Here is a 12,194-nt window from a genome sequence, read left to right on the forward strand (position 1 = left end):
GACCCTGGAAGCATATAACAGAAAGCGGTGGGAGATCAGGGGAGGCTTCCCTGAGGAGGTGGTGGTTGAGAGTCATGTGGAAGATCTTCGGGAATTAACCAGATGCGATCCTGGAAGCATACAACAGAAAGCGGTGGGAGATCAGGGGAGGCTGCCCTGAGGAGGTGGTGGTTGAGATCATGTGGAAGATCTTCGGGAATTAACCAGATGCAGGATGGGTTTGAGACAGGGGACCAAAAAGAAGAGCATTCTTGCAAAGGGGACAAGCTTGAGCAAAAGCCCTATATGGGAGGGAGCATGAAAAACTTTGACGAGCCAAACCTGTCCATCTCCTGCTCTATTTGACCTAAAGAAAAAGACCAAAGGCCCTAGACTGACCTCAAGGCCCTGCATGATCTAGTCCCTAACTGCCCCAATCCTGTTCCACCTCTCACACTTCCACCTACCAGCCAATTCCAAGCCCAACCCTCAAACCCATCTGTGGGACTCCTTATAGGGAAAACAAAGGAATCTCCATTGTAGAGCATTTAGACAAGCATTGTGCTACATACATTGTCTTCATACACACACACATGCGCACGCACACACACACACACACACACACAGACACACACCATTACTATAATCACAACTTTTCCTACAAGGTAGATGCTGGTGTTATCCCCATTTCACAGGAGAGGAAGTTGAGGCTTGGTGTGGATAAGCAACAAGACAAATATCACCCAGGGTCAAGGCGGATCTGGAATTCAAATCCCAGTGGTCTGATACCAGAACCCTAATTAACATGTTATATCACTTCCCTCCAACATGGTGGCAGTCTGGAGGAGGAGATGGGTGAGCTCTTGAGAAGGGCATCAAGGAAGTTCAATACAGTTCCTCTTTCAAGACAAGTTCGTTCAGCTGGTAGTGGCTGCCCACAACACAGCATTGAAAGGGCTGTGAGGCCACATTCAGGCTCCCAGGACAGCCCATTGTGACCGCTTAGCCACGTCTGCCAGGAGTGCAGGATAGGAAAAGGGCAGCACACATCCCTGGACCAGCTGAATACATACCCCAGATTCCTCGCCCCAGCCCAGATGGGGGATGTGTGGACCAGAGTTCCTTCCCCAAAGACTTTCCTGGGTTTCTCTCACTGCATCTGTTCCAGACATCCCAACTCAGTTGCAGACAAAGTCAGAGTTGCCACCTAAACCAGGCCAGCCAACTCTCCCCACAAGCCCCACACTTCTTCCCACCAGGCTTTTCCTCCCGGGACCCCCAGAGCCCTTACTTGTAAGAAAACTAAACCCATCTCTCCCACACCATTTGTGAACACCATTAGCGAGCTGACTTCATCTTCACTGCCACCAACAAAAACCAAACACAGACAAGTAAGGATCTCATGATCTCTAACTCCAGGACCAGCTCTCAACCACTTGCAAAAGGTCTTGCATTTTCGGAGACCCCCGCTGATTCCCCAATACCCCTGCAGAAGGTTCACCTGCCCTTGGAAGAGCTGGCCTAGTTTCCCCTATCCATCTATTACAGTAACACCTACGGGGCGGGCAGGGTCCGGGGCTGTGCCCAAATCTACTGGTAAAGTTTCAGCTGTTTTGACCACACCATCTGTGTCAAAGGGAGGGAGAGAAGTTGCTGCCCCTCTCTGCACAGGGCACTCCTGAGCGCGGAGCTTGCTGATGAAGCAGGGACTGTGCGCGCTACTTTCATCCCTGGCTCCTCCTCCTGGCGCTCTCAGTAGGAAGAACACTTTTGATGACTGGAAAGGCACGTCTTAAAAGGCAGCCTTTAAAATCATCTCTCCGGGTCTAATTATCTTTTATAGGGAGACCAATCCTCGCGGAATGTCTGTGTGTTTTTCAGGCTTAGCAGCCATCTCCCCTCCCCGTGATAGTCTAGCCACATCGGAGAACACACGAGGATGGGGCTTCCCTGGGCTCAGGGGTTTCCCGGGATGGAGACCGAGAAGAAAGGGCGGGGTCCTTCCCCAGCTATTCTAGATGCTTCATCTACCACCAGCATCCGATCAGGGGGGCTCACTTGCATTCTCTTTCCCAACGCCTCCATTTGAAGGACGACCCTCATGAAATAGAAAGCAAAGGCTGCTTTTCCTGCTTTGTTTGGAAAGGCTGCTGGAAAGTGGTGGAGAGAACAGACGCTGCCGTCAGGCTTCCTACGTTGGAATCCCGGCCGCATCCCTGATGAACTGCATGACCACAGGTTACGCAACCGCTGGGGCCTCAGCCACGTATCCGATGGGATTAATAGCAGTAACTCCGTGTGGGTTGTTATGAGGGTGAAAACGGCCGGTATTTGTGCTTAGAACAGGGCTAGAACATAAGAAGTAGGACCCAAGTGCTTGTTAAATCTAGTTCATATTTTGGTCACAAATCTGTGCCCTAACCCCTCCTCTCCATCCTGACTCGCTGCTGACTGTGCTACAGAATGGCATGTGGACCGGCGAGGACAGATGACACTGCAAAGACAGCTGCCGTGGGCTTTCTGAAGGAGATGGGAGTTCTTGCCGCAGCACCGCGCATGGACAAGCCTCAGGAAACCCTCAGATTTCTCTCCCCCGCCTCCGCCCCTCCACACACAATGTCTAAAATGTTTTAGCTAGGTGTCAATGTTTTAAAGGGGGGGGGGGCTGTTTCAAATGAAAATATAGTTGTATGGCTTTTTTTGAAAAAAATTAGAAGGTTTGCCCCCTGGCCTCACCTGCTGACACAGCAGCCATGGGGCAGGGGGAGGGAGGGGAGGAGCAGCAGGCACCCTGCAGTTCTCCGTGGCCCTCTCTCCCCCTGCCTTGTCATTTGCTTCACCCACCAGACCCTGGTAGATATTTGAGGTCATCACCCCTTCCTTAGGTCCTGAGAGGGATTCTACAGGATGAAGGCACACACACACAGATGGATCTGAGCAAACCGCCTGGGCATGTGGCCTGGGCATCTGGCCAAATGTCTCCCGGGGGCAAATGGCCCCCTGTTGAGAACCACTGGCCTAGAGGTAATCAGGGTCTGTTGTTGGGAAAGGAAAGGTAATAGTATCCTTTGGTTTTGAGAGTTTTGAAGGAAACATTGCCTCAACCCTCGTTGGTCCCCAGGGAGAAGAGGGAGTGGTTGCAAGCATGTAAGGGCAGATGCCCAGATCACTTGTGCTGCCCATTAGCAGTGCAGCTGTGCTAGAGACCAAATGTACTGAATACTAAGTTGTGATGTCCTCAGCCAGATTTGGTACAAACAGGTCATCTAAGGAAGATGATTCATGTGGACCACAGGGAGCCCTGAATTAGCCCTGGACCAGCTTTGTCCATTGGACTGTGGCTCGGTGTTCCACAGTGACACCGTGTGGCAATGAGAGGTAATGGCAGTAGCAGACTGCTGTGGCTTCAGGTTCTCCCCGCTGAATACCTCTCTCCCTTAGACTGTATAGTCCCCACTTTTCTTGGCTCAATCATGGAGGGGTGAGGGCAGAGCCCCTAAATAGATATTCAACTTCCTGCTAATCTCTCACACGAGCGTTTTTACCCATTTTTAAGTTACAAAATAAAGCAATATAGCCACATTTGCACCCCACGTTTATGACAAAGATTGGAAGTTTGGGAGCCATTTGGAGGGTGCTGCATGGTGTGGGAGAAAGAGCCCTCTCTCCTGGCAGTCAGGAGCCCCAGCTCTGCCACTGATGAGCTATGGGGTCCTGGGAGGATACTTCACCTCCCGGGTCTCAACGTCTGGAGGGGACCCGCGACCTCTGCATCCATGCCCTCAGCTCATAGCGGAGCTTCAGTAGCTCTACCTGCCATTGAGGGCTTCGTGGTTTTGCCTTTCATATTTCACTCCACCCCGGTCACACTGAGGTCCCTCTTGTTTGTCACAGGCGCCTACAAGCTCACAAAGACTTGGAGGAAACATCCCTGTGATTCTTGTGTTAAGAATGATTATTTCTGGCCCTGGCAGGTATTTCCAGTGGTTAGTGCTCTAACACCGTCCCATGCACCAGAGGGTTGCAGGTTTGATTGCCGGTCAGGAACATACCTAGGTTTGGGGTTTGATCCCTGGTCGGGGTGTGTACAGGAGGCAGCCGATCAATGTTCTCTCTCTCTCTCTCTCTCTCTCTCTCTCTCTCTCTCTCTCTCTCTCTCTCTCTCTCTCTCTCTCTCTCTCTCTCTCTCTCTCTCTCTCTCTCTCTCTCTCTCTCTCTCTCTCTCTCTCTCTCTCTCACTCTCTTTATAAAAATCAATGGAAACATGTCCTCAGGTGAGGATTTTAAAAAAAATGATCACTTCTGAATAACTAAAATTAAAGAAACAGAGCGAGAGGCTGGTGTCTCTGACACCAACTGGTCAAATGTCAAAAGATGCCTATATAATGAGCCCCAACTATCAAAGATCATCTGCAGTTCACTCCTCCAAACTGCGATGGCTGAATCAGGATCGAAGTTTAAGTTTAAATCAGTAAACTACACTCTTAATAGGCACTTAAGTGGCTCATTGTTTTGTAAGACCAGAAGCATCCGTTTTTACAGCCTAGAAGAGCAGTTTAAAGGTCGTATAGAAAGGATGGGAAATGGCGCAGCACTTGTACTGCTTCTCCTGACCCTGCATCCATGACAGACATCATTAATGATCATGGTGTTCGGCCTCCGAATTCTTCTCAACACACAACTCCAGGCCCCAGAGGCAGTGGAATGAGTTGAAATCTATTCCATGTCCCTTACCTGTGACCATTCTCCCATTTTCACGGGTCAGAACCTTGAGTCCTTTGAGATTAAACACAAAGCCCAAGGTCACAGAACATATAAAAAGCAGAGCCAGAATTCTGACCTTGTGGTTTTCTATTACTTCCTCAAATACCATGCCACCCTAACATCAATAAAACATACCTTTAAGGTTGCCTTCTTAAAATGAAAAATCAAGTTCACCTATTGCTCTAAAACAAAGCCAAAGAAAGCTTTAAAAAATGAAATAGAGGCGTAGCTGACCCCACTGAAAACTCAATTTCCTTTCCTCTTCGTCAGAAAGGGTTTCTCAAATGCCTTTCTTGCTTAGTTAGAGAGAAGGAACCTGAGAATTACTAGGAAGAAAATGGCAAAAATGTGGTGGTTTCGGGCACCTGAGTTGGACATTTTCAATAACTAGAAAATCCATGCTGTGCTGTTACCAATGCAGAAGACAGTATTAAGTCCCAGAAAAAATTAATCAAGCCCTACAGGAAATTGTCCAGAGAAGATGCTTGAAAATAAACCTCAAATGGAAATTGGTGTCAATATTAATATGAGTTAATACTGAGCTATAAAGAATAAGTAAGCCCTGGCTGGGTGGCTCAGAACATCATCCCATACACCAAAAGGTTGTGGGTTCAATTCCCAGTCCTTTTGGGGTGTGTACTGGAGGTGGCCAATCAATGTTTCTCTCTCACATTGGTGTTCCTCTCTCTCTGTCTGTCTCTTTCTCTCTCTCTCTCTCTCTCTCTCTCTCTCTCTCAATTTAAAAAGCTCATATCCTTGGGCGAGGATTAAAAATAATAATAATAATAATTAAAATGTGCCAGTGTTTTACTATCCATTATTGTTTACCTAATTTCCACTAAAAGCTACAAGTGGAGTCTCTGGTCTTAAAAAGTTCTTATCTCATAAAGGTATTTGTGATTTTTTTAAAACAGTGAGCAATGGGAACCAGGAGACAGCAGGTTAGAAAACTGTGGTACATCTACACGCCAAGGACACAGATAGTAGGGGAGTGAGGGCATGTGCTGGGGGGTGGGGGTGGCTGGGAGTGGTCAATGAGGGAAAAAGGAGACTTATGTAATACTTTAAACAATAAAGAATTTAAATTAAAAAAATAAAATAAAATAGAAAAAAATGGAGAGAAGGTAAGCCCAGCAAGTGTGGCCCAGTGGTTGAGCACCCGCCTAGGAACGAGGAGGTCACAGCTCAGTTCCCAGTCAGGACACATGCTCAGGTTGTGGGCTCTATCCCCAGTGTGAAGCATGCAGGAGGCAGCCAATCAATGTTTCTCATCATTGATGTTTCTTTCTTTCTCTCCCTCTCCTAGCCTCTCTAAAATCAATAAAAATATATATTTTTAAAAAGGAGAGACAGTAAGATTTAGTCAAAGCCAACAGGTCTTCGTTAGAACTAAGAGAGGCTCTAAAAGAGACAAAGAATTCTGATGGCCAGTTAAAGAATGCAGAGAATTTAGAAACAGAAGGCTTGGAGAGTAGTTAAGGGCTATGACAGTAATTCCTATGAGAGATGATAAAGTCTGAACTAATAAGCCAGTGGCAGGGGGAAGAGCTGTGGAATCAATAGGACCTGCCATTAGGAAGGGAGGGAGAGTGAGCAGTGGGGTAAGACTGTAGGAGATAGCAGCTTCATTAGCACAATTGTTTAGCCATTAGATCTGTGGTCCTGTCGATGTATGGCTACCCCCATCATGTCAGTGCTGCCTGCAAGCCTTCTAGAAGTTTCCAGACAGTTCTAAAGTACCTGGTTCATGAACCACACTCAGAGAAGCATGCCCTCACCATGCTGTCATATATAAGCAATCATTTACATTCATGTCTTCACTCCTAGGAAAGCTAGAGGCAGACAGTCAGGAACCACCACAGGCTAAGGAGGGAGTTTATGAAGTCCCAGAACCTTTATGTGATATGGCTCATGTCAAACCAACTCTTAGGGGCATTGCAATTTCTTTGTTAAAATATATATATATATATTTTTAAATCGATTTTTTAAAAATCCTCACCTGAGGCTATTTTTCCATTGATTTTTAGGGAAAGTGGAAGAGAGAGGGAAAGGCAGACAGGAATACCGATGTGAGAGAAACACATCGATTGGTTGCCTCCTGCGCCGGGGAGGAGCCTGCAACCAACTGTGTGCCTTGACTGGAATCGAACCCGGGACACTTTGGTCCGTAGACCAATACTCTAGCCACTAAGCCAAACTGGCTAGGACTTCTGTCAATTTTTAGAGGGACAGGAAGGGAGAGGGAGAGAGAGAAAAACATAGATGTGAGACCACAACATCGATCAGCAGCATGTGCCCCAGCTAGGAACTGAATCAGAAACCTGGTTCGAACCAGAAACCTTTTGGTGCATAGATGGCGCCTAACCAAGTGAGCCACACTAGCCAGGGCCACATTGGAGTTTCTTAAAATGACCTTTTCTCCCTGTTTCCTTCTCATAATCTCAGTTCCACTGACAGCTACCACGCCGTTTTCCACTTCTCACGTAAGCCCAGGAGTCACCACAAAGCAATCCTGGCTTGTTTCCGTGCTCAGTTCTGCCCTCTGTCTGGTAAATTACTTCATTCACTATCTTAGCCACATGAAAATGAAGACCCTTAATGACAACGATACTGGGCACTGAAGCAAACACCAGTGTACTGCTTTCTGAGTTTACAGGAAAAGGCATTTTGGTCCATAAGGCCAAGAGGGGAGAGGTGCCTGTCAGGACAATATCAGGTTTTAAGAAGTCTCATTAGTTCCCAAGCACTTCCCCAGTGTGGGTCACAACCCCACTGCCATCGTATTTAGCACTGTTTTGAACTTACCCGTTTTTTTTGTTTTTTACTATCAAATTACCTATGTTGAATAATAATATCTTCATATAATTTGGTAATTCTATAATCTTTTTTCAATTTAAATTATTGTTTGAAGTATTACATGAGTCTCCTTTTCCCCCCAATTGGCCTCTCCCCGGCCACCCCCACCCCCCAGCACATGGCCTCACCCCCCTTCTGTCTGTGTCCATTGGTTATGCTCATATGCATGCACACAAGTCCTTGAGGAGGTAAGAAATTACCTGTTTGTTTGTCTAGATTTAGGGCTCAGTGTGGGCAAGGACCATGTCCTTTTCTTCACCTGGCCTCTACGACAACTTGCCCTCCTCCTAGGATGCGCTCCCTGAGCCCCTTTCCCATGTTTCCATCAATTGGCCATTTCCAAAACCCCTTAGAGCACTTACTGGGAGTTGGCTTCCTCCAGGAAGCCTTCCCAGACTTCCAAAGGCCGGGGAGCCTTTTTGATGCTACCAACGCATCTTGTACTTGTATTTAACACTTTATTGTACCATATTCTACTTTCCTGGCTCCCTGTGTCCCTCCCAGATATTTCAACTGGGTCCAAACTTCAATTATACAGCCAATGATTTATGTGAGATCTCACAGCTTCGTCCTGCTTCTCTCTGCCTCTGGGTCACCATCTATGCCTAGTTCTTGTGTTTTAGCCCCCAAGGAGACTGGTGCAATAGGTCACTGATTGCCCAGGAACTGGGATGTTTAGCATGTGTCCCTCCACCCCACCGCCACACCCCTAACCCCTGCTCCTTATAATCATGGCCGTCTGGACAGCATGAGTTAGCCCTGGTTCCTCTGTTTCGTTTCCATACTGAGAACGCTCCTCGGGGATTCAGAAGTCTCAGAAAATGCCATAGTATTTTCTCATCTCAACCCCCAAACGGCTATTATGTACGGTACTTTAAAAAGAGAGAGAGATGTTTAAATGAGGAATAAATTATACATGTGGATCAAGATGTAACCACGGGGATTTTCAGAGCAACATTCTCTACAATAAATGTCGAAATCAACCTAAATGTCTACCAATAGAGAGCTGGTTAAATATTGAATATTTTAACCATACAGTGGAATTTTAAGCAGCCACTAAAATTGATAAGATATTTCTAAATGTGTTGACCCAGAAAGAGGGCCAATCCATAATGTTGAGTGGAAAAGCAGGTTACAGAATAAGAGAACAAGTAGGGTGTGATCTCATTTGCATAGAAGTGGGGGAGGGGTGTGAGTGTGTGTGTGTGTGTGTGTGTGTGTATGTGTGTGTAGGGAGAGAAAGAGAGAGGGGGAGAGAGAGAGAGGATGTAAATGTATATTCAGAAATATCCAGAAGAATATTTATCAAAATGTTGACAGTGATTATCTCTGGGTAGTAAGAAACTTTCCTCTTTCCTCTTTATATTTATATCTGTACTGTGTGAGGTTTTTTTTATAATGAGCATTTATGGCTTTTTCAATGGGGGAGGGCTCTTTCCTACTTTTCATGACTTTCAAGAGAAGCCGTGAACTCAGGAGCCACAGGAAAGCACCCTCGTTTTGCTTCATGATGGAAAAGGGTCATGAGCTGTCTGACTGTACATGAGCTTGGGTTCTTTTTTTAAACGTTTTGTGCCTGTAACCTAGAATCACTTTCTTGCTCAAAAGAATCTAAAACTGCAGACCCCCGTCTGGGCCCCAGTGGGGCACTTGCCCCAGTTTTCCACTCCCAGGATGCCTCTTTGCCCGCACACAGCAGGCAAGTTCTAGAAAGTTCCAGGAGGATCTGTGGTTAGCTGAGCAATCTCCCCAGGAGTCCTCCACAAGGAATGGTCCTCTCCCCTGAGATCAACACTGTGGCTGCGAGATTCCTTTGAAAAGGCTTCAGCCCGACCGGTGTAGCTCAGTGGTTAAGCATCAACCAAGAGTTCACCGGTTCGATTCCCAGTCAGGGCACATGCCCGTGTTGTCTGCTCAATCCCCAGTAGGGGTTATGCAGGAGGCTGCCAATCAATTTTTCTCTCTCATCGATGTTTCTACCTTCTATCCCTCTCCCTTCCTCTCTCTCTAAAAAATCAATAAAAACATATTTAAAAAAGAAGTGGCTTTTGATATCACCTGGGATCCTGACACTGCCCCTACTAGTACATAGAAATCCTGGTTTAAAACCATCTGTCTCCCCTAGTCGCAGTGGTCAGCAAACTGTGGCTCGGCAAACTGCAGCTCGCAAGCCACATGCGGCTCCTTGGCCCCTTGAATGTGGCTCTTCCACAAAATACCGGCTCTTCCACAAAATACCAACTTCTGCGCATGGGTCATGAAGTTTAAATCGCACTGTGCATGCGTGGTATTTTGTGGAAGAGCCACAGTCAAGGGGCCAAAGAGACGTAGGTGGCTCGCGAGCCGCGGTTTGCCGACCACAGGTCTAGGGCCTTCCATAAAAATACACCTCAAAGCCCAGTCCCCGCCTTCCCTAACCATTTTCGCACAGGGAAAGGTGATGGACCACAAGGGAAAAAATGAAAAACCTTTAGAGGTATCTGGTGGCTGGAGCCACTGGTACTGAAAACACTCTCTTTACTTGTACTTCATGGAGTTCTGCCCACAGTTCCAGCAGGTTCGCCCCTAAAGTGCTAATTAAGCAAGGCAGGAAAACATACCAGCCCTGTAAGAAATGATCAGCAAATAGGGTCTGAACAGGTGAACCCTGTTCTGCAGGAAAAGATCAAAGGTAGGAGAAAATCATTCAGAAAGGTGCCAGGTGAGCTGCCCGAGCCCTGACTTTGGCCAAACCTTCCCTCTTTCACGATGAAAGGGGGTGTGAGGGATCATTGTGTGGGCTGAAAGGACCTGCACTCTTTGATAAACTGCTTCCCTACATCCCTTCATTCAAACCGACCGTAAAACCTTTTAGCCTGTCTTTGAAATAGATTCCAAATCTGTTGTATTAGGCAGGGCTTCAACAGAGCTGCAGAACCAGTAGGATAGATAAGCAGTGAGTCGTTTAAACTATTTAAACTGTGCGTTCACAGAATCACCAGTCAGTTTTGGCCATGGGAGAGATGAGAAATGCATGTAGAAGAATTATGCCTATTGTACTCATAGGAGAGACACAAGGTCCCAGAAAAACACCAGGTGGGCACTTGATGAAGATATTAGGAGGCAGATGACAGTAGCAAGGGAAGCTCTTAGGCCACGACCTTTATTGTGGTTTCTGTGGGAAAAGCAAGGCATGACAGGATAAGTGCGCATGCACACACACACACACAGCTCCAAAATGGCTCTCTGGTGATAGCAAAATGACAATAACAGAAGCTGTCCCAGACCTCACAGACTCACACACACAATAAAAGAGAGGGTTTTTCTGACCATGCTAGCACAAGTCTGAAGATTCACTTTTCCCATTGGCCTGAATTATATGATAGCCCCATCCCTAACCTCGTCACTGGGGCCCGTGGTATAGGATTTGCTAATTGGCTTACATGGAGCACAGCCCACCCACTGTGGCAAGCAATAGAGTCAGCTTCATCTTAATCACGTGGCTGAGAATGGTAGAGGGTGAATCCAAGGAAAGTCAAAGTGCTTTCTGTTTGTGGTAAATGGATGCTACAGAAGCAACCAGGCAATGTCTCTGGGACATCTGTTGCTATTGAGGAGCTGACCAGTCCTGACTACATTGCCCAGCATGCCTTGTGGGAAGGTTGGACCACATAACTAGTTCTCACTAATGGAATGGAAACCAACATGAGATGGGTACTAGGCTTACTAGTAGCAGGGTCATCATTTCATAAGGTATATAAATATCTAATCATTATGTTGTATGCCTGAAACTAATATAATAGTGTATGTCAACTATAACTGAAAAGTAAAATTTTAAAAATAACATTTTAAAAAAAGAAAGAAAGAAAAACAAAGTCAAAGTAGAGAATCCAGAGGCCCTAGAGCAGGGGTAGAGAATCCAGAGGCCCCAGTTCCCAGACCATATAAGGCCAGCAAAATCATTTTATCTGGCTCTGCCATGGCATTAGGCATGAGTTAATTAAATGTTTGACCAAATAAACAGGCTAATTTTTTAAAAATATCTTTTTATTGATTTCAGAAAGGAAGGGAGAGGGAAGAGAGATAGAAACGTCAATGATGAGAGAGGATCATTAATTGGTTGCCTCCTGCACACCCGCAACTGGGGATTGAACCCACAACCCAGGCCTATGCCCTTGACCAGAATTGAACCTGGGACCCTTCAGTCCCCAGGCTGACACTCTAGCCACTGAGCCAAACCAGCTAAGGCTCAGGCTGATTTTTAAGTTGATGATTTTGTATGGTCCACAAGTGATGTTATAAATATCCAAATAGCCGGGATGCTAATGGGGAATTAGTTCTAGTCCTTCTCTCAATGCATTTGTAGATTTGGGACTTGCATGGGCTAGTAAACAGGCAATTTCAGAGAGAGAGAGGGGGGGGAGGGAGAGAGAGGGAGGGAGAGAGAGAGAGAGAGAGAAAGAAGAGGAAGAAGAAGAAGAAGAAGAAGAAGAAGAAGAAGAAGAAGAAGAAGAAAAGAAGAAGAAGAAGAAGAAGAAGAAGAAGAAGAAGAAGAAGAAGAAGAAGAAGAAGAAGAAGAAGAAGAAGAAGAAGAAGGAGAAAGATGGATAAATAGA

Source organism: Myotis davidii, unplaced genomic scaffold (genome assembly GCF_000327345.1).
Source record: "Myotis davidii unplaced genomic scaffold, ASM32734v1 scaffold1115, whole genome shotgun sequence".
NCBI classification, from domain to species: Eukaryota; Metazoa; Chordata; class Mammalia; order Chiroptera; family Vespertilionidae; genus Myotis; species Myotis davidii.